Source organism: Balaenoptera musculus, chromosome 11 (genome assembly GCF_009873245.2).
Source record: "Balaenoptera musculus isolate JJ_BM4_2016_0621 chromosome 11, mBalMus1.pri.v3, whole genome shotgun sequence".
NCBI lineage: Eukaryota > Metazoa > Chordata > Mammalia > Artiodactyla > Balaenopteridae > Balaenoptera > Balaenoptera musculus.
In genome coordinates this window covers 68355885-68381053 of record NC_045795.1, presented here as the reverse complement: position 1 = coordinate 68381053, position 25169 = coordinate 68355885, and the positions used below count along the sequence as shown (strand labels likewise).

The following is a 25169-nucleotide window of genomic DNA, read 5'->3' as shown; positions in this document are numbered from 1 at the left end:
TGTCTCCCTGAATTCCTCCATATCCTTACACATTGCTCTGAAGTCCAGCCCTTCCTTCCCCACTTGCCAGGAAACCTCCATCTCACGTGCCCCAGCAGGTACCCTGTGCATGTGTCTGGGCTCACACTCAGCAGAGGACCTGGGTGTCTGCCTGTAGCTCAGCCTTGTCAGCTCTGGCGACACATCTGACTGTCCTGGGGACATTCAAAAACCCCACTGCCGGCCAACCCGGCCCACTGATGGGAATCAGAGGTGAGGCCTGGGCAGCACAACTGAACCTTCTGCAACTGTCCTTCCCTCAGAACCAGTGAAACACCTGGCTTTTCCCTCAGGAAAACCCATGCCTGTGGCGACAAGATTCTGCACATGACAGGGTGGGGACTGTAGGTCTCGAAGGCCGAGCCTGGTCCCAGGTCACCCCCAGCCAGCGGGCATCACAGTGACAAGACACACCAGGCCCATGGAACTCAGAGCCCCCAAGGGGACAGCCACATAAGTGTGTAATTACAGAGAGGATGACCGCTGCTCAGGCAGCGAGAAGGCCTGGGGTAGAATGGGGGCCGGAGGGGCCTGTCAGCAGGGGCGGTGGGGGGGTGGTTTGCCTTAGGAAGGGCTTCAATCTGAGAGATGCCCAGGGTGCCACGGGCCCACCTGGCCAGAGGGTCTGGAAGGGTAAGGGGGACAGGTCTTGGGACCCTGGCTGTCACTGGCTCACACTCACCCCTGCCGGCCCGTGTTGGGTGTAGGACCTGTGTGGGGCACAGTCCACAGCAGGCACAGGCCTGAGCCACTCAGCTGGCCCTAGGACTGGGGAAGCCCTGGGCTCAGCCAGAGGGAGGGCTCCAGGTACCCCTGAGAGGGGAACAAAAGCCCCTTCATGGCAAGACTGAGGACAAGAGGCCTCTGTGAGGAGCCAGGGTGGGGGGTATGTCAGGGCCTTTCCCAGAATAACCACACGTGTGTGCCCACACGGGCACACCCACCAAACCAAACACAGTTACACGTGGGGAACCCTGATTGCAGTTGGACATACACACACAGCTGTAACCATAGGCACATACACAATCCTATGACAACTCAGTAACGTACACACCGAGAAAGACACCCCTGCTCCCCGGCTCTCACATGTTGACAGACATCCAAGTCCACGCAGATCACACAGGACATTCATACCCTCACGCATTCACCAGCACAGAGAGATCTGTGTGCACACAGGGAGCCGCGAGCACACAGGCACAAAGACACTCCAGGCTGGCAGAGATCAACTCACAAGCCTGGAAGGACCCACACGTGCCTGACTACGGTCTGCCACCGGAAAGTCCAAACGTAGCTTTTTCTCCTGCAGCCCGTGGGGCACGACAACTGGGGACAGGGGAGGGAAGGGCAGCAGGACATCAGGCAGGCTGGGCCGAGGTGGGCCCGCAGTCCACTCCTCAGCCCCTCTCTGTGCACCTCCTTCTAGAGTCCCTGTGATTTTCCTGATTGTCGACAACAGCCTTTGTATTTGAGAGACGGTGAGATGGCCATCTAAGGCTTTTGCCCTCCATCCCCACAAGGTGAGTAGGGCCTAGATGATGCCTCCCCACTTTAGGGATCAGGAGAAAGCTGGAGAGAGACAGGACCATGGTGTGCCATCCCACGGCGGGCAGTGAACACAGGAACTGGAGAGCAGGGGCTGGTTGTGGGCTGGACAGGTCTGTTCAGATGGGGTCTACCCTGGGTGCCCTGCGAGCTTGGCCAAGGCCCTCTGGCGTCATCTGTGAAAGGGATGATCTTGCCCTGCTCAGGAGGTGGTGCTGAGTGTAGGAGCTGTACCATCATCCTTATCAGCGCTGTCATCCTCACGCTGGGCCCTCTCCCCACCTACCCCACCGCCCATTTCCAGCTGTCTGATAGCCATAGGGGCCTCCAAACTTCCTTGGATCAGTGGGTAAAGGGGCTCTCTCAAGCCACCCAGCCCTGTGGTACCCTGCTCTGGTCTGCTGCTCTGGAAAGAGACCAGGCTAGGCAAAGACAGCTGAGTCCACTGGCAGACCCCCAGCCAGCTACCGTCTCTCTCAGGACCTCAGTCTCCCTACGTTGACAATGGAGACCTCTCAGCTTCCTCCAGCTCTGATACTGAACGACCCTGCAGTTCTCCTCCTACCTCCTCCCAGCCCCAGCCCACAGCAAGCGGACACCTGCTCCAGCCTCAGGCCTAGGCGACTGGCTACTCCACTGTGCCTGTTTACCCAACACAGCCATAGACATAATCCAAAGCTTCCGGGGCTGTTGTGAAAACAGCGGCCCAGCCACCACAAGCCTGCCCTCCTGGGCACCCTGGCAGGGACCTTCAAGGGACAGCCACCCCAGCCCTGTACCCAGGGCCTCTCGAACTTCCCCACCAAAGGCCTGCTGAACCCTCTCCTCCCTAGTCCGGGCTTTACGTGCTACCTCTCGACTCTCAGGTTTCACTTTCAGCCCAGACCCTCCCGAACTCCAGGATCCCCAACCTTGCCAAGCTCTGGAGGTGCTCAAACACATCCAAATGAGGCCTACTGATGTTCTCCACGAAGTGCCCCTGGTCTCCTAGCAGCGCCAGCACTCAGGCCAGACACCTGGCGGTCGTTTCCACCTTCCCCTTCTTCCCAGCACAGCAAGGCTATCACTTCTGCCTCCTGTCCATCCCAAAGTCCTCTCTTCTCTCCATCACCACCCCATCCAGACACCATCGCCTTCTGCAGGCCTGCTCCAGCCTGCTCACTACCCTCCATCCTCTCCTCTGGCCCCCACGGTCCCTCTGCCCCAGGGACTAGGCAGGTCTTTTAAGACAGTAAAGCAAATCTTGTCACCCCCTGCTCAAGTCCCTAGTGTTTCCCATTTCCCTTCTTATGAGCCCAGACCCCTCTCCCCGGCCTCCTGGCCATACCCCGCCCTGCTCCTGGGCCCCAACCCCAGCGACCACTTCTGGTTCCCTAAACAGCCACGTTCCTTTCTGCTCAGGAGTCTCTGAGCTCGCTGTTTCGTCTTCCTGCTCCTCCCAAAACACACACTGGCTCTTTCTCATCATTCAGGTCTCAGATGGACACTCCCTGATCTGCCCATTTCACAGGTGAGGTGACTGAGGCTCAAAGCAGTCCAGTCCCTGGCTTGAGTACACAGCCAGTAAATATCAAGCGAGGATTTGAAGCCAGATCTGTCCGACGCCTGCAGAGGTCTTGCTCCTAAACCTTCGATGCCCTCCCTCACACTCCCAGCCAAGGCCCCTGCCCATCTCCAGCCCTCCAGGCTCCTGGCCCCTGCCTACTACACCGCCAGCATTACCATTCAACACCGGAGAACCCCAGCCCCTTGGCCCTGGATAGCGAAAGCCAAAGCTCAGCCCAACCCTCACTGGGCTGACCTTCTGTGTGTCCCTGGGACAGGCAGGTCCCTGCCACCAGCTGCCACGTGGCAAGGATGTATGTATGGATGTGTGTAAGGGGATTTCCAGCTCTCCCCACTCCTCCAGCCTCCATCAGCCCCACACGTCCGCCCCCTTGCCCAGCCCAAAGGCCAACTCCAAGGGTCCGAAGGGCAGGCAGGCTGGCGGGAGGGTTCACCAGCTACCCCCTCACCGCCAGCCTCAGCTTTTCCAAGCCCCATGTCCCACAAGGGGCCAGGGCAGGGGAGGGGCTTTGAGGAGGCCAGAGGGGGCAGCAGGCAGTTGTGGCCTGCCTTTCCCTTCCCTGCATCTGTTTGTCAGGAGATCTATTTTTCTCCTTTTGAAAGAGAGTGAGGGGGAGAAGAGCTGAGTGGGCACAGCTGTTCCACCCTGGAGTTCTCCTCGGAGAACGCAGAACCTATTGAAACAACAGAACCGTCCCCACCCTGCAGCATTGCTGCTGGAGGCAGAATCGAGACCCGGCTTCTCAGCCGCAGCCACTTGGCCCTGTGACACTGGGCCTGTGCCCAGGCCATCAGACAATAATAATCCCATCATCAGTACCACCTGCTGCTCTTCGAACAGTTACCATGAACCGGGTGCTGAGTGCTTTTTACAGCTAGTTTCTACTTCTTACACACGAACAGCGTGCCAGGCACGGTCCTGGCTACTCTGCATACATCATCTGTTGTTTCCAGCACAACCTGGTAGAGGTGGATGCTGTCATGGTCTCAGGTGTCAGAGGGAGACACTGAGGCACTGGGTGTCAAAGCCACTTGCCCAGGCCCATTCATACAGCCGCTTAGAGCTGCCTAATCCCAGAGATGCAGCCCAGCTGATGTCACTCACACACAAGGGGCCATCCCTGCCTGAGCTAATGCTCTGAGCCTCAGCTTACAGCTTGGAGGAAAAGAGGAGCTGGGGTCATGGAGGCTGCAGGAGACTCCGTGGCCTCTGCACCCCCAGCCCACTCCTTGAGTTTCTGTCCAGGCCTGGCCAGCCCTGGCCATGGAAAGCCTGGCCGGTCGACCTAATCCACTGGCCAGACACCGCTCTCGGAGGCAAGGCTGGGGTGGAGCAAGCCACAGATGGAGAGCTGGTCAGTCCCACTCTAAAACCACTTCCTGGGCAGCCCAGAGGAAGTGAGCCTCCGGAAACACCTCCGACGGTCTCTCCTTGGGCCCAGGCCTTGGAAAGTGCACAGACCGCCCCAGGAGAAGTCCCCTGCCTGCCTCCCAGTCCCCAGGGCCCAGCAACTCCACGTGCACCAGGCATGGACACTGCAGGGAACAGAGGAGCTGACAGGATCCCTCACCCGCCTGTGAGCACCTTGGCCCCGTGACCACAGGCAGCCCACTTCCTCCTCTGTGGCAGCAGCCACAAACGGTGCCAGCACAGCTGACATGGCCCCTCCCCTACATTTATCCCCCCTCCCCCCAGTGCCAAGCCCTGGTCAGCCTGGGGGCCTAGCCCAGGCGGGCAGGATAGCTGGTGAATGCCTGGAAAGAGCTCCCCCCCCACTGTGGCCCTGTCCCCTGGAGTGCCTGTGGTCACACGGCCACACCTCAAACCTCACCCTCAGTGCCAGATGCAGGCTGAGCTGTGACCCTGACCAAGGACCGCCCCCCCTTCCTGACCCAGAATGGGCACAGTGTGGTATGTGTGGGCAGGCGTCTGAGTGCACGGATGACTGGGTGAGCGTCTGTGTGCGTGTTTGGGCGTGCCTGCGGGTGAGTGCATGTGAACACCTGTGTACGTGTGTGTGCATGTGTGCTGCGTGTGCAGGCACTCGTGGGTCTGCGGGTATGGGTGCCGAACGCGGCTCAGCTTGTCTCCCTGTGTGTGTTTATATGTCTATGCCAGCGAGGTAGGTGAAGTTTGAGAGTAGAAAGTGGGCTGGCTTTAAGGCTAATTAGCTGAACTTAGGGAATGAGGCTCAGTGGTGGGCGGGAATGGCGCCCTGATCTCACACAGCAGAGTCCCCCAGCCAGCCAAGGACACATCACCTCCTCCCCACCAGGTTTGCAGGGAGGCTGAATAAACAGAAGACTCAGCGTAGACCCTGCCCTTGTTCAGCCCCTCCAGGAAGTGAAAGCCCTGACCTCTTGCCCTCCCCTCAAGGGGGAGCCCGGCCCCCACCATCTATTCACCCCTGAGACCTGTAGGTGCCTGGCAGCCAGTAGGGGTGGGAGTGAGGGGTTCATCTGGGAGGACTCCTGGGGGAAGAACACCTTGGCCACCCTGAGCACCCTCCAGTGCCCCACAGAATCCTGTTCACTGGACTTCGGACACTCAATGGGTAACTCACACTTACCCCTGTAATGCGGGCTGAAGGAGGCAAGTCTGGCCCCAAAGGAGGGAAGTTTTAGCTTTATAAGGGGCCTGAGAGAGTGCAGCCTTTCCCAGTAGTCCTTAGAGACTCCCAGCTCACCCTGAATCTGGGGGCTGGGGCTGGGGAATTAGAGCCTCTCCTCTGGCCCCAGAGAGGCTGCAGAAATGGGGGAACTGGGGCGTGGAAGAGAGCTTGTGCCAGGAGCTGGGAGACCTCGCTCCATTCCAGCTCAGTGTCCAACCCCTACAGGGCCCAGGGCAAACCTCAGTTTCCCTTCCTGATGACGAGGACAGCCTGAGGCAGAGAAAGGGGCCAAGGAAAAGCTGATACATCCACTCTCACCCTGGCTCAGACACCACCTCCTCTTGGCACCAAACCACTGGAGGGCCCCAGGCCTCTGAGCTCCAAGGCCAAAGCCTTCCCTGGGCCAGAAGCCAGTTCTAGGCAGGGAGCTCTCAGGGGCAGGGCCAACTGCTACCTGCTCTGGGTGCCTAGCCCCATACCCAGACCAAGGACTCTGTGTGTCCCCCCACTCCAGTCCCAGGGCAGAAGGGGAGGAGCCCAAAGAGGATGGTCATCCCTGTACACTGTCCATCTGCCTAAGAGAACCCCATCTTACCTGGGGATCCCGGCTCCCCTTTGTCTGTAGTCCTGGCTCCTGCTGCCACCACCGCCACACAACCACCACCAGAAGTAGGCCCACTGCCCTCACCTGGGCCAGTTCCTGGCAGACCTGCAGGAACAAGAGAAAACAGATGAGCTGGGAGGCGCCACCAAACAGGCTCTTCCCATCAGTCAGCCCCAGCATGGCTGACACAGGCCCGGCTCAGCCTCGTCTGGTTCTCAGACCTTGGCCTCTGTGGACCTGGCTTTCTCTTCTATGAAATGAGGTATTGGGCTTGACTTTTCCAGGGCACTGGCTATGTGTCCACTCTATGATTGGGGTCGGAACACTATGTCTCAGCCCTTGGAGCATTCCCAGACTACAGATACAACAAGAAAGCTGTCCCTCATCCTCCTGTCTTCAAGAGCCTGCCCTGTGGGCTTGGAGACCTAGGGTGCAATCAGGTACCACCGCTTTGTGGCCTGGGGCAATTCCTCTAAGCCTCAGCTTGTCTCATCTTTAAAGTGGGGAGACTACATCTCCCCAGATGGTACTGAGGCTCCAATGATGTGGTGTGCCAGCTGCTGTGCTGAACTCACACTGGGAGTGCCAAATGAATAGTGACACTTTTTTATTCTTTGTTTTGCACCTTCTAGTTCAGGTGATTCTCACATTACTGTGGTGCCCATTATACAGCTGAAAAAATGGAGGCCCAGAGAGATCCTAGAAGGAAGGAACAGCAAAGGCAACAAGGTGACCTGAGTCTCCTGGCTGAAAGGCCTGAGCACTTTCTCTGCAGGCCAGGCCTCCACAAAAGTTTCTCCTCCCCAGATGTGAGCCGCTCCTCCAGCTGAAGACCCCCATCACCACTCCCTCGGGGCTGAGGCATCCTCGAGCTTTATCTTTTTGTCTGTGCTTTAAGTTATTTCTAATTTTAAACTCCAATTAGCTGTGCCTGCTAAATGGTGTCAGTGGCCTGCGGTCACAGCTTCAAATCACCCCCACCACTCTCTCCCCATCACTGCTGCTGAGACTGGTAGGGGGTATCATGTGGGTTCAACAGGGCTGGATGTAGGTGGGGTCTCTGTCAGCCATCTTCCCTCCACAAGCAGTCTGGTCAAGGGGATGGGAGGGGGCAAAAGATACATCACAGGCAGGAAATTGGGTTGGGACTATCTGGGCTTTTATTAGCTCCAGCTCCCAGGAGAACGGGGACCATACAGTTTGGGGGAGGTGAGTGGTCACCAAACAAGACTTAGCATGTGCTGAGCTTTCACTATGGACCAAGGCTGTGCTAAAGGACCTCTGACACAGGACTTCTGGTCCTCACAACTTTCTCCACCCTGCAAATAAGGAAACTGCCTTAGAGAGGCCTAGTTCCCAGCTCTTGCTCTTAAAAGGCACAGCGCGTATTTGAGCCCAAATCTTTCCTGGGTCCAGAGCCCTCGGTCTTAGTCACAACACTGTGACCTCAGGTGTCTGTGAACTTGGGAGAGTGGAGGAAGGTGAGAGATGGAGGCCTTCCCCGTCTCCCCAGGAGCCAGGGCTGGGCCTGAGTGTGTCATGTGCACATCCACACTCTCACGGCCTGCCACATGCATACCCATACACACACACACACACCAGGGCTCTCACCTTCCCTCCCGGCACTGCCACCCCAGGGCAGAGGCAACACACACCTTGTGGCATCCCCTCCTGCTACTGACACCCACGCCCAAGCACTCTCAGTTCCCCACAATCACAATGACTCCCCAAGCACACATCCTCACAGTTTCATACAGTCAGACTGTGAGTCTCCCACCAGTCATACGCTCAGCCTCACCCCCAGCCAAACTCCTGTCACACGCCAGATCCCTCATACCACCCTATAGCCAGCCAGGTACAGCTGTCCAAACACCTCCACATCACACACACACATACCCACACAACTGCCTTCTATCAGCCTGCCTACCACACCTCAGCTCAGTCCACGGCAGGAACGAGGAAACCCAAGGGACCAGTCCCCTCCCTCAGCGACTAGGTCAGCCTGGTCACAGCGGCTCAGTGGCAGAGAACAAGAACATGTAAGTGCACACACATACACACACTTATACAGACACACTCACACATGAGCCTGGTGGGCTGACACTAACACTGCGGGCTGTATGTACTCATGACCACCAAGACATACCCAGTGTACAACACAGGACCCTCCAGGCACATGGGGACACACGTCCCAACACACAGAGGGGAGTCCGGTGACAAAGAACATAGTACACACATAGCTGCAGAGGGCACACAGAGCCTCAGGACACTCAAAGAGATATATACACATACACACAGGCAAGTCACACATGTTTAAAAGGACAAACAGGGTCAAGTCCCAGACCCGGTGACAAAGAACACACAAGGAGACACAGATACACAACATACCTACACGACAGATACGGACAACTCAGCAGAAGACAGGGTCCACGCACATAGGGTAGGGTCCAGAGGAGAAAGGAACGTCGCCTCACTCACACCAAATCCTTCTGACCCGGTTCTGGTGGGGGTCTCAGTGGGGCTCTCCCCTCCCTGACAAGGACGAATGGAGGAGTTGGGGAAGTGCGGCAGTTCTGCCGGTGCCCACCTCCTGCGTCTTCACCCCTTCCCTCCTCCGCCTCCTCCCCTCTCCCGGCTGGGCCCCCAAAGGGGTGGCATCTGGACTGGGAAGGGGCCACTGGAAAAGGGGGCTGGGGGGCGTAGGGGTGGGAGGGGAAGGGCAGGGGATAGTGTAGACTGGAGCCACGCCCAGCCCGGAGACAGACAGGGAGAAGCACACAGAGACTGAAAGAAGAGAACAAGCGAGGAGGAGGCGCCGCGCCGGCTGGGCAGGGCAGAGTCCCAGCGGCGGGAGGCGAGGCCCAGCGGGCGGCCTGGCCTCAGCCCCGCGGTAGAAAAGAAGAGGCGGCGGACAGGCAGGGGTCGGCGAGCGTGGCCGGGGGCGCCGCTCGCGGAGGACAGGATCTAGGGGGTGGCGGGAGGTAGACTGGGGGTGGGGTGATGGGGCGCAAGCGGGGCGAAGGGCAGCCGGATGGGTACTAGGAAGAGGCGGACGGGGGAACATTGAGGGGGTGGGGACGGATGGACGGACAGAGGGCCCCAGGAATTCGGAAGGGACGGGTGGACCCTCGGAGGCGCTGGGGGCACATGCGGGTAGAGAGGGGCCGGGAGCAGACGGATAAGAGCCCCTCGGCCCCTACCGCTGGACAGAGGGCCAGACAGACGGACGGCGGCACGGAGGCACCGGCGGGTCTCGGAGCGCGGCGGGACTTTCGCCGGCCGCGGCTCAGTTTCGGAAACGGGAACCGGAGCGGGGAGGAAAAGGGAGGGGTGGCGTGCCCTCGGGGCAGCCCGATCCCACGTCCGGGCCCGGCCCTCACTCACCTCCGGGCGCGGGCCAGGCGCCAGGGGTCGCGGTGGCTAGAGTCTGGCTCTCGGCGCGGCTCCCGGGCGCGCGCGCGGATGGGGGTTCGGTGCGCACCCGACCCGGACGGGCCCGGCGGCCGGTGAGGTACCACCCGGGCCTCGGCGCGGCGGGCGAACGCCGGGGGTCGCTCAAGTGATCCCGGGTCCGCAGCCTCTAGCTCCCGCGCAGCGGCACACGGAAGTGCGAGGGGGCGGGGCGGCGCGGCGCGACCTCACCCAGGTGCCGGCCCGGGCCGCGGCCCCGCCCTGGGCCCGCCCCCACGAGGGCCCGCCTCCACCCGCGGCCCCCGGGGGTCTAGCGGCTCGGCTTTCCCTGGCCGGCCACTCAGTGTCTGGGCCTCTCCGCCCGCCCCGGCACCCCTCGCCCCCGCCCGCCATTAGGGCACGTACCAGCCCTCAGAAGGGGCCTCATTTTACGGAGGACGCTGAGGCCGGGGGGTGGGGGGCGATCTCCCCGCCCCACGCTCCGCACAGCGAGCCGGAGAGGCGCCGGAGGGGTTCCCCAGCGCCGGCGCCCGGGACTCCCGGCCCGCCAGCTGGCCCGCGTCGCCGGGCCCTCGCTCTTTCTCTTCCTGTTGGCTGGAGTGCGGACGCGGCCGGGCTCGGTGCCCGCCGCCAGGCCGGCTAGTCCCGGCCCTGCCCCCGGAGACGAGTGGGAAGACTCCAGGGCGGGAGGCTCTAGATGGTCCACCGCTGCTGGTCAAGCGATTCTGAGAGCAGCCCCTACCCCGATCCACCAGTATTCCTCCCTCCTGCCCCTGCTTTTCAGAGTTCCCCATCGCCTCTGGGAGGCTCCTGATCTTCCTTTCCAGACTTAGAACTTGTTGTCTGGCATAACTCATTCATTCATTTCATTCACTGAGTATCCTCTGGGCCTCAAGTCTGGGGAAAGAGTAAGGCCCAGGGAATCCATTCCCTTGCCCCCAAAGATCAGAAAACCAAACCAATGACTCCAATGAAAAGAAACGTCACTTTTCAGAGGAAAAGAAGAGGGTTCCAGTTCCAGGCCTACCTCCTGGGGGACCACCTAGAGGACAGTCTGGACAGCTCTTCCCAGCTGAGACCTAAGGGATGAAAATGGGAGGCAATCCCTGAGGAAGCCTGAGCTGATCAAGGGGCCCACAGCCAACACAGGCCATGGCCAGGACATTAGTCTTCTCAAGGAGCAGGTGGTTGCAGCTGTTAGAGTGGAGTGGGCTTGTGGGGGAAATGGATGGGACAGAGTGGCTGCAGGCAGAGACGGGCTCACAGGGGCAGAGGTGCTGCCATGTTGTTCAGGTGGGAGGACCCTAGGTTGGGGAAGATGGGTGGGAAGAAGGGGTCACACCAAGTGGGTTACAGGGCTGTGGGAGTGGGAGGAAGGGGTGTCCAATGATACCTCCAGGGATGGAGAGCCTGGCAGAGATGTGAATCCTGAAACTGTTTTAAGTGTGTGTCGGGGGGTGGGGTGGGGGGGTGGTCTGGACTGGAAAGAGAAAAACTACAATGATTCTTCCCACAAATGGGAGGCTGGCGGGGGTGGGGCGCGGGCCTGGCGGCTGCTACTCTACATTCCAGAAGGAGGACCTAGTTTGAAAACTGGTTAATGTCTAGGTTCCCAGCACTGGTGCCTGTCCCCTACCCCACTGGGGGAGGCTCTACCCACCAAACTGAACCTTCAGGTCACACTGGACTATCATTTGGGAAATAGGGCTTATGCCCTACTCCTCACAACCAGTCTTTTGTACATACTGTTCCCTGGGACTGAATGCCATTTCCCACACAGCCCCAAATCTCTACCTCTCTTGGTTGTGTCCATTCAAATGCCACTCCTCCGTGATGCCCAGCTGTGAATCCATGGCACGTCCCTGAGCTAAGGGACTCCATTCATTAGTGTGATTTGTGTCCTCATCCCCACCCCCACCCCATGGCTTCCCTGGGGTTGGGCTGGAGGAAAGGGGAGCAAGGTGAGCTTCAGGTGACTTTTGCTCACCTGGGATCAAGTTTCCCTCCTGGCTCCTCCCTCCAGGTCCACAGTGGCCAGCCTAGCCTCTCCCTCAACATCAACAATAGGCCCAGCCTGTGCCAGGGATCACTGGAGGGAGGGCAATGGAGGGCTGCCTCTTGGGGAGCTCCAGGACCAGCCACCAGAACTTTGCTCCCACACGCTGAGGTTCACCTTGGAAAATGGAAAAGAAGAATAATCGCTATCACTGATGGAGCTTCCCCAGTGCCAGGTCCTGTGCTGGGTACTGGATGTGTGCAATCTGATCAGTCCTCAAGGCACTTTAAGGTGAAGGCCACTTTTGGTGATGAGCAAACTGAGTCTCAAGGAGAGATGAAGCCACTTGCCCAAGGATTCACAGCTAGTAAATGGCAGAGGTGGGATTCAAACCAAGGTCCACCTGGCTCCAAAGTCCAGGGGTTCTCAGTCTCAGCACTACTGACCCTTGGGTCAGATGATTCTTTGTTGTGGGGGCTGTTCTGTGCATTGGAGGATGTTTAGCAGCGTCCCTGGCCTCCACCCACTGGATGCCAGTAGCACTCCCCTCCCTTAAGTCGTGACACATAAAAATGTCTCCAAAAAGGGAACCCTCCTACACTGTTGGTGGAAATGTAAATTGGTGCAGCCACTATGGAAAACCGTATGGAGGTTCCTCAAAAAAACTAAAAATAGAGTTGCTATATGAGGCAGCAATCCCATTCCTGGGCATATACCCAGACAAAACTATAATTCGAAAAGATACATGCACCCCTATGTTCATAGCAGCACTATTCACAATAGCCAAGACATGGAAACAACCTAAATGTCCATCGACAGATGAATGCATAAAGAAGAGTGGTACATATATATAATGGAATATTACTCAGCCATAAAAAAGAATGAAATAATGCCATTTGCAGCAACATGGATGGACGTAGAGATGATCATATTAAGTAAGTCAGAAAGAGAAAGACAAATACCATATCACTTATATGTGGAATCTAAAATATGGCACAGATGAACCTATCTACAAAAGAGAAACAGACTCACAGACATAGAGAACAGATTTGTGGTTGGCGAGGGGGAGGGAGGTGGGGGAGGAATGGATTGGGAGTTTGGGATTAGCAGATGCAAACTATTATATATAGGATGGATAAACAACAAGGTCCTACTGTATAGCACAGGAAACCATATTCAATATCCTGTGATAAACCATAATGGAAAAGAATATGAAAAAGAATATATATATAAATATAAAAATATATATATAACTGAATCACTTTGCTGTACAGTCAAAATTAACACAACATTGTACATCAACTATCCTTCAGTAAAATAAATTTTAAAAAAATGTCTCCAGACACAGTCAAATGTCCCCTAGGGGGCAAAACCACCCCTTGTTGAGAACCACTACTTTAGAGCAGGACTGGTGTTGCAGGAACAAGAAGGATTTAAATTAGACACCAGGAAGCACTTTCCTGGCCCTCAGGATTATACAGACTCATGAACTCAGGGGCTGTGAGCACACACTAGCTTCAGCCAATCTTTCTGCTATGGAGATTCCAAGGGGAGGCGAGATGTCCCCAGAGAAGGGCAAGGGGCTGAGGCTGTGCAGGCCACACTGTGGCCAATGCAGAGAAAGGATGCAGGTGGGCTTCCCTCTAGAGACAGGCCCTGGGATCAGGGGACCCAGGGAGAACAGGCTTGTGTGGGGCCCAGGGAATCCAGGCCAAGCTCGGCTGGAGCCACTCTGCATGTCGGAGTTGCCCTTTGGTGCCACACTGGGTGGGCCAGGGCACAGTCCAGGTGAGCTTGCTTCTGTGCCTCCACAACCTGACTGGTACTGACCTTAGAAGGGCCTGCTGAGGCTTGGGAGCGAGGCTTGGCTGTGTCACATGCTAACCGTATGACCCTGGGCGGGTGACCACACCTCTCTGATCCTGAGTTCTCACCTGTGAAATGGGCTGATGACAAACCATGTTGGTGGTTAAGTGTTGGGCGAGATGATGTGTGTGCAGTTTCAGCCAGGGTGGACACCTGGTGAGGCTCAGCTCACACTGGCCAGGGGCACAGGTAAGGTCACTTTGCCAAGTCACAGGCTGTCAGCCTCAGAAGAGCCCTTGTTAGCCTCTCATGATATGGGGCATAAATCCCCAAGCAGGGCTGGGTCCATAGCGGCCACCCAGAAGTGGTACTTTCCCTTTTCCCCTATCCAGGTTTGCAGCCAAGGAAACAGGCCCATCAGAGTGAGCACTGAGCAGTCTCCAGACTCCTACCCCCAGCATCCACCCAGGGCTGTCCCCCTGCAGGCTCCCTGGAGGGTTAGTCCAGAGGATGGCCAGCCTGACCCCTACAGCTTCTACCCCACCCAGAGGCCATTAACCCTGGGGGCCCTCAAACCCCTCCACAGGAAGGCCAGGACTCAGCCAAGCAACCTGGAAAAGACCTGGACCTCCCTCCATCTCTGGGGCTCGCCCACCTGAGGGGGCAGGATGGGGTCCCCCACTTGATCCCTGCCAAGAGTTGGTCCTTGTTCTGGCCTCTCTGCCTATGCTGCCTCTCTGTTTCTGCTTCTGTGTATCACCATCCCTGTCCCTGAAGCTTTGGCTGCCATCACCATCCCCATCACATCCAGAGCACTGGCCTGACCAAGGGAGAGTGGGCTCGTGTTTCTAGAGCAGGAGGCCTAGGCCAGCAGGGATGGTGCTCCTGGGCAACTGCTGGGGATGGCAGAGCCTGGATGGGTCCTGTTGGGGGTAGTGCATGCAGGTGAGAAGGGCACTTTGGAACATGGTCCAACCTGCGGCCATGCCTCAGGTCACCAAGATGACCATGGGCAGGGATTTCAGCCTCAGGCACTGGGTAGGCAACAAATAAGGGAAGTGGCCTTGGGGGTAGTACCAAATGGTAGGGAAGTGCCAGGTCAGGGGCCTGAACAGGCCAAGTTTACATCCTGGCTCCACCCTGGACCTGTGCCTTAACTGTGCCTCACCTTCCTCATCTGTGGAATGGAGAAGAGAACAGTAATATTGGCCTGGTGGGTGGTTGAGAGGATGGAAGAGATCAAGATTCTGGGGCACTAGGGGCAGAGCTCAATCCATGCTGGTGTTCACTACCAAAGAGTTGGTGAGGCCGGCTAATGGTCCACAAGTTCTGTCCTCAACACATCTATGTTTGGGTGAAACTTGAGAAATACCTGGGGTAGACAAGGGGAAGGTGCTTTCTGGGAGTTCAGGGCCACAGGGTTTTTCCCCAGGCTCTCACAGAGCAGGCAGCCCCTGGACTACCCCAGTCCTGCACTGACCACCGCACAGCCCCTGCTCTTCTGGGTCCCCTCTTCGGGCTCCTCTACTCCTCTGCCCACCAAAGGGGCGTGGATAGGCATTGGTGCTGTCAGGGGCAGTCATGGACTAGCAGCTATCCCCTGGCACAGAGACCCAGGGGACCCCCCAGCTCTCCAGCATCACCCCTACTCCCCCATCACCTGCATGCAGCACCCCCTCTGCTAAGATCTGCCAGGTCTCACACTAGGCTCTGACACCTGCGGAGTCGGAGGGGCTCTGTCACCCACAGGGTGGGGAGGGCCGCCGGCCTCACCAGCTCCCTCCCTTGCTCACCTGCCTCAGTCCTCCCTCCGCAGCGGGCCAGCTCACCGTGCCCAGCTTGGCCGGTGGGAAACGGGGAACGGCGGGTAGGGGTGGCCCTGAGTTGGAAAGGGTGGGGAAGGACCGCCAGGCACACCCGGATCCCCACCCGGACAGCCTCGCCCCCCCAGCAGCGGCCGCGGCGCACACGCCCCCGCAGGCACGTCTCCCGTGCCCCGGGCCCAGCCCAGCCTAGCCCCGGGGAGGCCTTTCCCAACGGCGGGCGGAGGCGTCCGCCTCGCCACGTGACTCAGGCCCGGCTATAAATGACCCGGCTCTATTCCCGCGTCGGGCCGCCACCTGGAGGCGGGAGTGGCGCCGCCTCCTGGGCCCGGGCGCTGGGCGGTGTCTTCTTGCCCTTCGCTGCTGGCTCCGTCCAGGACAGTCAGGGAGACTTGAGCACGCCCGTTTCATGGATGGCGCAACCTGGAGCCTGGGCGAGAGTGTCGTCCAAGGCACCAAAGCCTGCCCCCTGGGTGGGAGGACGGGGGCTGGATGGGGGGCGGGGGTGGTGAGAGATGGGGAGGGAGAGTCACAGAAACCTAGAAAAGTAATGAAGTAATGACACACATTGGCTGTTCTGATGAAAAACAGAGCAAATAAGGAAAATAGTGACAAGTTTACATAGAAAAGTAGAAATTTCTCATAATTGCACGGATAATTTCATCTCCTCAGACAAACCTACCCTCCACACTGTTATTGTATCTTAGAAATTGTCCTATTGGAAGGCACAATCTGGGCAGGGTTTCTGGAGGAGGTGACTGTGAGGAGGTGACAGAGCAGTCTGGGGCTCAGGACTCCTTAATCATTTTACCCTAGGACGAGGATGAGGGATCCTAGGTTCCTGACCCAGCCTTCACCCAGGGTTTGCCAACAACTCTTGGCAGGGCTGTGAGCAGGGGCAGTGAGCAGTGCCTGGAGAGAGAAGTGGTTGGGCCAGTTGGACCAGCAGAGCCTGAGCAAGGTACCTGCACAGCCAGCACCCTCCATCCTGGGTGTGCTCAGGTTGTGCTTTGCTCTTGAAGATGCCATTCCATCAAGCTCTTAGCCGTCTAACAAGGCCCCATGCAAAAGATCCTCCTCTAGGGAGACTTCCAGATTCCTGTCTCTAACTAAAGAGGTCCTCTGCTTCCTATGAGCCCTCCCCTCAGTTCTAACCCGCTCCCATCCCCTCTGTCCAGGGCCTCTCCTGAGGCACCAACCACATGGTGCAGACGCTCCAGAGTAGGAAGAACTAGCATGCATCTTCCACACTAACTCACTGTGTGACCTTGAGCAAATGCCAGCCGTCTCTGAGCCTCAGTTTCCTCATCTGTAATATCCCCAGCCCTTGAGGCTGCTCTGAGGATGGATTGAAATGCTGGCTGCAGAGGGCCCAACCCTATGCACAGCACTAGAAACAGGCAGCTGGGCTCTTCATGTCCATCTCCCCCAGGCTGCGAGCTCCCTTGGCAGACATACGCCTCCTCCTCAGTGCCCAGCAGCCTGTGGTGGGCAGAGACAGAGGTTGCCAGGTGAGGAGCCTCCCCAGGGAGCTGAGTCTCACGCTTAGGCTACTTGCGCACCCCACCACCTTCACATGCCTGGGCCTTGCCTCTGCCCACAGGATTCTGCAGGAACGGACTGTGGCCATCTTGGCCACAGCGGCTAGGCAGGTGGCCAGGCTGCTGGGCAGGCCTGGGCAGCAGGAATGGTGAGCCCTTGGAGCCAGAAACGCAGCCAGTTCCCAGGCCAGCCCCTCAGGGCCTGTGGGCACCAGGCAGTCATCCCAGGGCAATAGAGGGAAGAGTGAAGAAGGCTGGAATTTCTGGATGGGGGTGGCATTTGGGTCAAAGGCTGGGATATATAATCTAAGCCCTCAGGTGGGGCCCATGTGGGGCCCATGTGGGACCCTTTACACCCTCACTCTAGGCCAGTGGGGTGAGGACTCTGGCTAGCTGCATCCAGCTGTACCAAGTTTCCCCAGGTGGGCACTGGAACTGGGGCCTCAGCTTCAGGCTGCAGGCCTAGGATCACAGGGAGATTTGGGAACCTTGCAAAGAAGATGAACTAGACTTTCAACTTGGCCTCAGGTTTCACAACCTGGAAGCCTGGGAAGTTCATGCTGATGTCTGCTCTAGCTCTACTGTGCTGCTGAGCAACCATGCTGGTCTGTCCTTTGGGGTGGGAAGGTAGCTTTCTTGTGTGGGGGCCACTCTTTGCCTCGGGAGCAGCTCTCTGGAGGGAAAGCAGAAAGGATGAGGAGGGAACTTGGGGAAGTGTGAGTGGGTTTTAGTGCTGGGCAATAGGGGTTGCGGTGGGAGTGTTCTGTGAAATCTGGCTTTGGGTTCTTGCGTGTGCACCTAGGTGCCGGCTGGTGTGCACGTGTGGGGGGCTGGGGGGTGGGGATGGAGGGAAGCTGGTGGCAGTGATGCCCCGTCTTCCCTCCTGTTCCTCACGCCCCCTCCTTCCACACCACCCACGTGAAGCCGCTGGAATCTAGAGGAGAAGACTCCAAGGAAGCCTCCGCTGCCCACCAGGCTCTTGAGAAGCCGGGCTGTGGCCAAACCGCAGCCTCTGTGGGGTGGGTGTGGTGCATGGCATAGCTGTGCCACAGGGGACGAGAAATGAACTTTTCTTCCCTCAGGCAGAAGCTTTGCTCCATGAGAGGCGGGGAGGGGACAAAGGATTCCCAGCCCCTGGGGTGGATCCACGTGGGCCTGCGCTGGGCAGCCTCCTGCCCTTTCCCCACCGCTCAACCTCCACCCCCCGCAATGTCACCACCCCAGCCAGGCCCCAGGTCACTATGGAAGCGTGTACAGGTCTTTGTCCCCTTGGTGCCTCAGTCTCCCCATTCCTTTTTGGTTTTTTTGGCCGCGCTGCACAGCGTGCAGGATCTTAGTTCCCTGACCAGGGATCGAACCCACCCCCCCCTGTACTGGAAGCACAGAGTCTTAACCACTGGACGGCCAGGGAAGTCCCTCAGTCTCCCCATTCTGACTTCTCCATTCTTTTGTCCCCCCCTGCCGCCGCCCTGGGCCACCAGTGCCTCTTGTCTGGCCACCTGCAGTCTTCTGTACTCAGGACCCCAGCTCCACACCCCCAACAATTCTTTCTTCTCACAGGAGCCACACACCCCTCCTGAAGAGTCCAGGACTGCTCAGTCCCAGCCCTGAAGTGACCATGGATCTCTCGGGATAAAGGACAAAGTCTCGACATGACTGTCAGGCCCAGCCTGGTTCAGCCCTGCCTCCCCGGCCCCTGCCAAGCACCCCAGCTCCTGTGAGAGAAATTTCTTTCAGTTCCTACCAGACAACCTCCTGCAGTTTCTCACCTCCAGGCCTTTGCCCATGCTCTTCCCTCTGCAAGGTGCACCATGCCTAGCCAACTCCTTCTCAGCCTTCATATAGGTTCTAGCTTAGTTACCACCTCTTCCAGGAAGCCTCCCCTAGCCCTTGTACCAGGCTAGGCAGAGCTCAGACATCAGGGCAGAGTGTGCCCTCTCTCCCTGGGGAACACCACCTCTGGGGGGTTGGGGGATCATCCTTTCACCTCCCCACCCAGGCCTGCCCAGCTTCCAAGCCCCAGCCCAATGCTTTACCTCAGCCCCCAGGTGTCTGAAGAAGAGAGAACAGGGTGACCAGCAGGAAGTAAGGGGACAACCGGTGGGGGGGGGGGGCGTTCCTCAGGATGACTCCTGCAGCTCTGGCCCACCTGCCCTACAGGGCCTCCCCTGGGAGCTGGTACCACCAACTGATCCTCCAGATTTGCCCAGGGCTTCCAGGGCTTGGGGGGCTTGGCCTCTCAGCTGAGCCCCAGCTCAAAGGGAACCCTAGCAGCTGAGGATGGGTCTGGCATCCTGGGTCTTGTCTGATGGGAAGTAGGCATGAAGTGAAGCTTCTGGAGAAGGACAAACCTCTGGGCTGGGGTGGGCCTGAGCGCACACAAGTAAGCGAATTTGTGTCAGGGGTGGGGATTGTGGCAGAATGGAGCTAGACACAGGCCCCCCATGGGCATGCCTGAGGAGGTGCCTGGCAAGTACTGTGAAGCTGGAGGCTCACCCTGCGGTGCCTCTGACTTGCTGCAGAATCCCAGGAGGCCCCTCTGCCCCTCCAGGCCTTGATAGCTCCAGCTATACAAGAGAGGCGACAGGATGGGACGTATTAAGTTATCACTAGGATGATACTGGCCCCCGCCAAGTACAGGCTAAGCAGTTCAAAACAGCCTCTCGTTTAGTGCTTGGGGCAGCTTCAGTTTACAGGTGAGGAAACTGAGGCTCAGAGGGGTGAGGTCACCACCCAAGGCCACTCGGCAGGTCAGGAAGAGGCGGCCCCCCAGGTCTGTGTGAGGTCGCAGCCTCCAGCCTTTCCGGAGGAGGACCCGGTGGCTTCAGAGGCAGGGGCTCCTAGTAGTTAAACCTGGTCTCTGGGTTCCCCTCCCAGCTCATCCCTCACTGGTTGTGTGACCTCGGGCAGGTAGCTCAGCTTCTCTGAAACACGATGAAGGATGATAAGATCCCTAGCTCTCCGTGGCCACGAGGATTAATTGACCCAGTGAGGGCAAGGAGGAGGCCACTGCCTTCCCTATCCCGTCTCTCCCTCCTCCCCAAGTCCGCATGAGGACGTGCTGGGAGCATGGACAGGAGTGGGCCACTCGGAGGGTTGCAGGCATCAGGTCCCGCAGTTCCACCCAGATACATTCTTCTATTTACCCCTTGGCTATGAGCCCCCCAATTGCCATCTAATTGCCTCCACCTGGGTAGAGCAGGCATTCTGATCCCATCCCACAGAGGAGGAAACTGAGGCTCGGGTAAACCCCCGCCCAAGGCCACACAGGTTGTTGGAGGAGAATGAGGCAGGAGCCCAAGGCCTGGCTTGTCCACGTGTCCTGCAGAGAGTCGCTGCCCCTTCCTTAGACAAAGGCAGGATGCTGCGGTGGGGACCGGCTCTCTGCCCTCCAGTTGGTTCTGACAGGGGCATTGTCAGGACAATTCCTCAGGAAGCTGGAACGGAGCAGATGTTCTGCCTGGCTTAGGCCGGGCCCAGATGGCAGCCTGGACTTTGGCCAGTGTCCCCACCAGAGGAGGTGATGGAGTCCAGCATGATTTGGGAGGCCGGGCATCTGTTTTCCTCTGCCTGGCAGGGATGCTGGGCTGGAGCAGCCGCATGCCTGGGTGACTGCCCTCCAGGGTCCCCTCTTCCCTTCCACGTGCCTGCGGGGTTCCCAGCCCACAGTGCAGCCCAGGCCCCTGAGCCTGAGCCTCCTGAAAAGGGCCTGTCCTTACAGGTTGTGTTGAAGGGCAGTGGCCGAGCTCAGGAGGCCCAAGCCTGAGACCAGGAGTCCCCCTGGCCATTGGGGGCGGGCTTCTTGCAGTGAGTTCAGCCACTCAGCTGTGTGACCTTGGGCAAGTCACCTCCCCTCTCTGGCTTCAACTCCCTTATCTCTGAATGGGGTTGTTTATAGCCCCTCAGAGGCTCAGGGAATGTAGACAGAGGAGGGTCTAGCACTGTGTCTAGATCAGAGTGACCGCCCAATAGATTACTGCTATTTTTGTTATATGATTTAATTTTTAATTTTGATATTATCAGGGTGCATTTAAGGATGGGGTGGGAAGCTTACATGGCCTGAAGCCCTCTGCATAAAACCTAAGGCTCTTAGAAGCTTAATGCAAACCATCTCATCTAACTCCCCATCAAATAGATGGGAGACTAGGGTCCCAAGGGGCAAAGTGACTTGCCCAGGTAACCAGCACAGACTCCAACAGAGCCAAGAATAGAACATAATTCATTGTTCTTTCCCTCCTGCAATCAGTTAGCAAACACCAACTGTGTGCTAGACCCTGTACTAGAGCTGAGGAAGCAAGGACAGCTCCACCACAGGGTGCCCCAGGCCTGGGCCAGAAAGACAAGGAGGAATTCCTTCTCGGGCAGTGGTGAGGAGGCAGAGAAAGCACTCACAGCCGGAGCAAAGACTACATCCAAGACCAATCCTAGGAAGAGCGAGGTGAGCCTGTGGGGCTGGAGCATGGGGTACACAGGGTACCCCAGGGGTCAGTGGGGCATTCACATTCTCAGGGGCCTTGGATTCCATGCAAAGGCCTGGGTCTGCATTTGGGCCTGTGCTGAAGATAATGGGAAATGAAGCCTTGGGAAAGGGGTTTTCCAGGCAGAAACTGGAAGCGATAAGGTTGGGAAGACAGGCATTCTAGGCAGAGGAAAGGGCAAGGGCCTGGAGGCAGGCTCGGCTGCAACAAGCCCCTTTAAATGAGTGGATAAGTGCAGCATGGCCTTTATCATTCATGCTGCCTGGGTCTGTGGGTCCATTAGGGCAGGGATCAGAGTGCCCTGCCACATGCTGCTGATGGCACCTGCAGTGCAGGGGTGGAGACACAGCTGATGCAGAGACCTCCACCCACCCACCCCCATGCCCAGCTCCCCCCATCCCCCACCGGCAGCACCTGAGGCTGATTACAGCCTGCTCCCTGAGCACAAGGTTTACCGACATGAAAGGGCACACATGGGTGTAGGTCCAGGGAGATTTCTCTAATCTCTGCCCTTCTGACCTTTGCTCTGTGAGCTCAGTGCGCAGCCCCGAAGGATGGGCTGCTGGGTCTCCGACCAACAGACTCATGGGTGAGGGTGTGGCTGTGTGTAGGGGGTTCCTGAGTCACCTCGAACCCTCTTCCTTTCGTTTACTGTTGGTTCTGGAACCTTTACCTATGGGTCTCTGGGCTCCCTGGTGTCATCATTCTAGCACATGACCTTCCTGGTGCCTGTAGGATTGAGCCTTAAACTGTGTATGTCTTTGTTCCTTCCCTAGCTGCAGGGTCACACCCCCTTGAGGGCCATGTCCTCTCCTCCAGATCACTCCCTGTGCCATCACACACATGGCCGCCACCCTGTGAGGGTCAGGCATACTGTAGGCTCTTAGTGAAGACTGGCTTTCCCGGGGCGGCACCCCACGCCCAAGCAGTGCTCAGCAGCATCTGTTCACCTCACGTTTGTTGGCTCCCTCTGGGCCCTGGGCCTCCACGGGCAAAGGGCCAGGGAGCTGCTTCCCCATGGAAGTCAGGCTGGCTGGGATTGGCCTGAGCCTCTGGGGCTCCCTGTCCTGCACCCTCCTGCAGCTCTAGCAGGCCCTGCCCTGGAAGCTCCTCTGCGGATCCAGAGACATCCCAGCCCTGCCCTGGGGAGAAAGATGCAGTAGGCGGGGATGTGCCCAGAAGAATCAGGAGCAGCAATGCACGATGAAACAGCTTGGGGCAGACCTGCCTGTGCTGCTGCCCAAAGCACTCAGACACAGGATCCTCTCCCTGACCGGGAGGCTGACCCCTCGAGTCCCCACTTCTTGCTGCTTTAAGATGGGGAAGTTTGGGGTGGAAAGTCACCATTACTTCCTCCATCATCACCCTGCAATTGCTGACATGGTTGAGTGTACAAGGACGTGTCTGTGCATAAATTCTTGTGTGTGAGAGGCCTGCAGTGGGGGCAGCAGTGTGGGAGAGCAGGAAGGTGCAAGTGCACACGGCGATGAGAGGAAGGCCAGGCTCCAGCCAGCAAGGGTACATGACCTCCAGAGACGGCTCAGGCTCAGGGTTTGCCCTTGAGGCACCCTCATTCCCAGCCATCCCAATGCCAGCATCTGCCCTCCTAAGACCAAGGCCTGGGCACCTGAGGGGAGGAGGGGAAGGGGACAGTGGTGAGGAGGACGAGGATGGAGAGTCCACTGTGGGTCCTCTGGAGCCTCCTCATTCTGGCCTCACACTGTGTCCAAGAGGCCCTGGAGTACTCTCCAATCAACTCTCCTGGCTGCCAAGGGTCCCCAGAGCAGCCTTTGCCCCCAGGGCCTGGGCAGAGGCGGGTCCGTGGAGACTGTGGGGTCCTGAACTCTTGGATCCTGCACTCAGAGGTCAGCTTCCTTGGAAGGGCCTCCTCCCCAAAGGACTCAATCTTTATCTGTGTCTGGCAGTGGTCAGCCGGTGTGGGGAAGCCCAAGGGCACTGACTGGGCATCAGAATAAAACTTCACAATTGCTGCCCCCGCCCAGTGCCACAGAGCTCTGCCAGAGGTAATTATAGGTGGCCTGGGCTGGCTGGCTCTGCTCATAGCCCAGAGCTCAGCAGGCCCAGGGGCCTCAGGGCTGCAGGGAACCCCTGCCCACCCCATTTTGCTCTGCCCCAGGCCTTCAGGTTCAAAACATTCCAAGTCCCCAGCTCCAGGGCCCTCCACCAGCCTTGATGCCTACCAATCTTGGAAGAGGTCCCCTGGGGGTCCAGGTGGAATCAGGACTCTACAGAGGATGTGGTGAACATGAACTTGGTCTCAGAATCTTAGAATCATAATAAGAACAATAATTCCAGCCCCTGCATATCAAGTACTCACTACCTACCAGGGCCTGAACTAATACAATGTTTATTAACTCACAATCTTTCCACAAAGCCCTTACAATGTGGGGACCATCATTAGCCCCATTTTACAGGAGAGGAAACTGAGACCCAGGGATGCTAAATGACACGCCGATCCTCACACAGACAGGACGTGGCCAAACTGAGCCTTACATCCCAGACTGCTCTGAATTCCAGGCCAGAGTTCATAGCCACTAGGCCAGTCTACCCCTAATGCCACAGAAACAGGGATGGGGGTAGGGGGGACAGCTGGAAACTGGCCTGCGTGGAGTCAGACGAGCAATGGGTGCGAAGGTATTGGCAGCTAGCAGGGGAGGGACACAGCTCCCCTTCCAGAGGCTTGTTCCCCAGCTGTGAAGCCCAGCTGTGAAATAGCTGTGAAGGTTTGTGCAGACCTTTCTGTGTGGCCTCACGGGGTGGGTGTCCAAGGGGCAGTGAGAGGCTGGGGGAACAAGGGTAGGCGCACACAGTCTGGCTGCCCCACTGTCAGCCTTCTCGGTCCTGCCCAGGTTCTCCCAGACCAGAGGGAGCATCCTGCCCGGCCCCACCTGTTCCGGACCCCACAGTTTTCTTCCCCCACAACCTGGGAAGCTATGTGAGGGCAGGGGCTCACACAGGAGCTGCACCTGGGACCCCTATGCGCCCCTTGCACTGCCCCGGGCCCAGTGGGGATGCCTGAGTCTGCCGGGCATAGAAGGCTTGGGTCCGGCCTCCTGCAGCACAAGCCTCCACCTCCTGGGTCCTTGCCAAGATTTATCTCTGGAATTTGCCTTGGAAAACTCCTGGTTCCTGCTGACTAGTGAGGGCAGAGCTGTGCCTGGGTTCAGGATCTCAGTCCACACTGTCCAGAAGTTCTCATGGGCATCTAACTTCTCGTTTGCTGTCTGTCGTTCTTTCCCATTCTCTTCTCCCTTTTCCCTTTCTGGTTCTTGCAGATACAATAGTAAAGAGGCCCTGGGTTCATAGCTCCATCTCCATGAATGACTAACTCCAAATGACTTCTGGGCTGACCTTGTTAGTAATCAACAATGAACCCACAGACATTTATTGGGTCCCTACTCCGTGCTGGGAGTTGAGGAGAGGTGAAAGGAGGGGCTGACAAATTCTGAAGTAGGCTACTGTGCCCCACTCTGTGCTGGTGGCCAATATTGCTAATCGATCACAGCACTTCTAACTGAGCCCGGAGGGATACAACTCAGAATCCTTCTCTACAGAGCTGCAGGGAGCCATTGGCAACCAGCCGCAAGTGACACATCAGTTGAAACCCATTTACCCTCCATCTCTTCTGCAGCCCACCTCCTGCCAAGGATCGAGGCCAGGGTCAGGCCAGGGCTTCTTGTGCAAAGCTGTCCTTGTCCTGTCCCACCTCACACTGCCTGTGCCCTGATTT

At 58.0% G+C, this 25169-nt stretch overlaps 1 protein-coding gene across 5 annotated transcripts in view; it reads right to left on the bottom strand.

Moving 5' to 3' along the window:
* Positions 1-10198, bottom strand: part of PRKCD (protein kinase C delta) — a 28876-nt gene extending 18678 nt beyond the window's left edge. For 3 of the 5 annotated variants that reach the window (XM_036870049.1, XM_036870053.1, XM_036870054.1), the window contains exons 1-2: positions 9748-9963; positions 6355-6468 (exon numbers count right to left, since the gene is read on the bottom strand). The gene's annotated coding sequence lies outside the window, so the exon portion shown is untranslated. Of the gene's footprint in view, positions 1-6354; positions 6469-8751; positions 8896-9747; positions 9964-10179 lie in introns of those variants that run through there. The other 2 variants (XM_036870050.1, XM_036870051.1) reach the window with 2 other exon arrangements.
* Between the last annotated feature and the right edge of the window lie 14971 nt (positions 10199-25169).